Genomic DNA, 3,698 nt, shown 5'->3' on the forward strand with positions numbered 1-3,698 from the left:
TTTCATCCAGGACAATATCTCCTGGCGTCTTCTGGTGGCCAGGATCCTAATTTCGTAAAATTTATGTAACAGCCAGCCTTTGTTTTATAAATTAAGGCGGGTGTCAGTGATGGTGCCAGGAGGACGCGCTGGGTCTTCATACAAAGGACACACCACTTTGTTCTGGGTGAAGTGCAGCCTCCCTGTCCTTCTCCTTCTCTGCTCGAGCTGCAGCTTTCCTCATATTCATAAATTAAAATTATTGATGAGCTGTACATTCTATTTCTGTGAGGTTTCCAGACTGACTCAAAGCTGGTGCAAATGTCGCACTGCTCTTTTTTGGTTGAAAGAAAACCCAAATTGTTTTTCTTGAAGTTTTGGCAGAACACTTGATAGCTCAATGTTTTTTTTCTGTCTCTCTGCTCATTTCTCCATGTATACTCGATGCATATCTGAAGTTTTCTGGACTGTCATCTGTAGACAGGAGGATTTCTTCCTAAGTTTGTCCAAAATTACTCTTTATGGAACAACTTGTCATCCTTGACTCTCTCGTGGTGGGCATGATGTGTTCTTGTGGGGGGGGGGGGGGGGGGGGCTCTTGTTCTTTTTCGGAGAAGACACTTTAAATAAACCAGTGGGTCAGGCCTGCAGTGTTCGTGAAGATTGGTTTACAAACAGGTGTTCTTTGACCATTTACTCTTTTAAGTGGTATTGAAGGGTGTAATTTCTCCTTGGGTTTACACTTGCTGTGTAAGATCACTTTTTGTCTATCCTGTTTATCATGGCATACACGTAGGCTCTCTTTTCTTTCTAAGAGAGTGAGCAGTAATGTCATTGCATTTTGTACCAACCAGTTTACAACTGCAAAGGACGTTAAGTTCACACCCTGCTCGCTTTGTGCCTTGACAGGTGTAGAGGCATTCCCAGTTCTTTCAACCTCTTCCTTTTGTTACCCTTCCTATCGTTTTCATGCCGTGTCCTTTTTGCAGAGATCAATGGTGACAAAACTGTTGCATTATCAGCTGATGTGACATTAGCTTGGTAATGTTGATCACTTTCCACTGCGCTGAGGGTCAGAGGTGACGCAGCAAGAGTAGCATCATCTTATGGAATGTTATTGCGTTACGTAAGTTAAGGTTTGACATAAGGATAAAGCATTATGTTATGACACTGAGAAAATAATCTAAACAAAACACAAACGAAATGAACTTTCTAAGAAAGTCGAAAGATGTTTCAGAAGGTAATGACTGCAAAAAACACTGCAAATGAAGAAAGAAGCACTTAAAAAAAAACATTGAACGTTAGGGGCTGACGGTGTGCTGGACAGGTCCCACATTTTTTCTTTGGAGTGAGTTAGTAAAGAATGAAATTCTATCGACTTCGTCCATTCAATTGCGATGGAAAAAATGATTAGGAGAAGACACATTAGTCCGAATAAGGGAAAATGCCTTCACAATTCGGTGACTTTCCAGTACACGTGGACAGAATAAATAGTTTCATATAAAACAAAATCCATGAAGATGCATTTGAAATACCAGCATTGTCACGAGATAAACAGTTTTGTGGAAACAGTGGGGAGTTTTAGTCATTAATAACAGTATCAGCAGTAATACAACGAAGAAAAAAGAGGAAACAACAAGATCTATTTAACTCCCCAATGAAACCAACAAGACATATTACTCAAATATTCCTTTTTTTTGAGAGCTCCCACGGTTAAGTGAGCGAATTCTGGACTATTACAGGTCTGAATCTGATGTCAAACGAAGTCCAAAGAGGAGTCGAAGCCGGGGTTAGTCGGTAACGTAGCAAGTGGCCCTTCATTGTTAGCGCGACAAAAACAGCCAACCCTCATTCCCTCCCTCGCAGGTGAGATAGTCGGAATTATCGGGCTAAAATCCGATGGGTGCCGGGTTATACGGTTTTATTTCTGATGTTATAAAGGCATTTCTACACAAAATTATGATCTGTCTTTGAGTGAGCATATGAAATGTTGAAATTTTGTGGGTTAGTCGGTTTTATCACTAGGCCGACGATATTTTGTTTTTGTAGGGTTTTTTTTTTGGGGGGGGGGGGGGGGGGGGAGGGCAAGAAATTTTCCGAAATCGCAAATGTTTGGACAGTCTTACTTGTGCCATCCTTGTGAAACACGGTCAGCTTTGAGTACCTATTCTTGCTTAACCTACCTATAGATATCATATCCGACCTACAAGTGCCCCGTTTAACAGCTTTAAACCAGCACAAAGATGACACATGAAGTTTGTATGTAGCTCATGTTATAAAGTGGGACATGGCAGTGGAGAAAGGCTGTCGATTGGCTGTTTAGTCTGGTTCTATGTCGACTCGACCGTGAACAGTCGTCCTGATTTCGATATAAAGCTGGCCCACTGCTCGCACTACTGGTGTTGTTTGCGGCCTCCCTCGACGTTCCAGCTTACTCTGTGTGCCATAACGGGGCTTTAAATCCATACCGAACCGAACAGAGGCATCGCCTGCCAGATTTTACCGTTGCGATTTTACTTTATACATGTACTAGATCTACGCTGCAGCTGACACGAGCGAGATTTGTTGAGAGGCGGAATACGTGAGAAGAATATATACGACCTCCATATTAATACGGTAAGTCATTGCAGATACCACCCTTCTGACTAGTAATTTCAGTTGAATGTTACGGTTTCCTCATGAAACAAGCTTATTCAAGCCAAGCTATATCTACAAGCGAGGTGGTTATTAGAAAAATTATAATTGAGAAGTGTAAGAGAATGTGAACATTTTTGTCAGTTTGAAAACATTTAATTACAATAAATACATTTTGAAATCTTCTATGGCATCAGCATTCTCTTCAACGTCTATTTTTTTTTATTCCTTCTCGCCTCTTGTTTGTTTTTGTTTTTGTAAAGTGTTTTACCGCGCTCGCAACTGCATAAGGGCATATGAGCGCGCGGGTCACACGTAATATTTTTTAGTTTGTAGGAAATTTTTGAATTTTGCCCGGGTGGCGGCCGAAGCCTACTCTTATCGATTTAAAACCATCAAGGGATCTTTAACGTGCGCAACTTGCACACGGGCCCTCCCAGATTTTTCGCCCTTGTCCGAGAAGGCTAGGTGTAGATCTTTCCTACCAGAAGATCAGGGGTGTGGCAGAAAGACAGCAGTAAGGAGGAGCCAAGGAGTAGCAGTAGAAAGGCTGCAGAAAGAGTCAGGAGCCCAGAGGAGGGGGCAAAGGAGGTGAGGAGGTGGGGGCAGAAAGTGGAAATGAAAGCAGACAGTAGGAAAGCTAGAGAGGAGGAAAGGAGGTGAAAGGAGTCAATTTTAGAGAAGAAAATGTTTCGGTCGCTACCCGGATTCGAACCCGAGACCTTTGAATGAGAGGCCAACACCTTAACCTCTAAGCCACGAGAGCCCCCTTCTCGCCTCTGCCCGGAGCCACCATGATACCGTGAAGAGAATTGTTTTTATTTACTACTATATTCCCCTAACTGAAGGTATGCAGCAACAACAAACTTTTAACTGGTGCTGGCCTAATGTTACACCATTACGCTGATGCCAACCGACAAAAGCGTAACAAACACACCACCAACAAACAGTCATTAATATTCAGAACAGTTTTTTAACAACAGATACAACGAACAACAACAAAATAATTGTTACGGTCCTACTAACAGGGTGAATATTATCCAACTTCTTGTGCGCGCGCGCGTGCGTGTGTGTGTGTGTGTGTG

The 3,698-nt window shown here is 42.4% G+C and overlaps 1 protein-coding gene across 1 annotated transcript in view; it reads left to right on the top strand.

The window, feature by feature from the left end:
• Positions 1-2,108: 2,108 nt before the first annotated feature.
• LOC101863408 (indoleamine 2,3-dioxygenase 2) overlaps positions 2,109-3,698 on the top strand; it is a 35,108-nt gene continuing 33,518 nt past the window's right edge. The window contains exon 1 of the mRNA XM_005113073.3: positions 2,109-2,595. The gene's annotated coding sequence lies outside the window, so the exon portion shown is untranslated. The remainder of the gene's footprint in view (positions 2,596-3,698) is intronic.

Source organism: Aplysia californica, unplaced genomic scaffold (genome assembly GCF_000002075.1).
Source record: "Aplysia californica isolate F4 #8 unplaced genomic scaffold, AplCal3.0 scaffold01592, whole genome shotgun sequence".
Taxonomy (NCBI): domain Eukaryota; kingdom Metazoa; phylum Mollusca; class Gastropoda; order Aplysiida; family Aplysiidae; genus Aplysia; species Aplysia californica.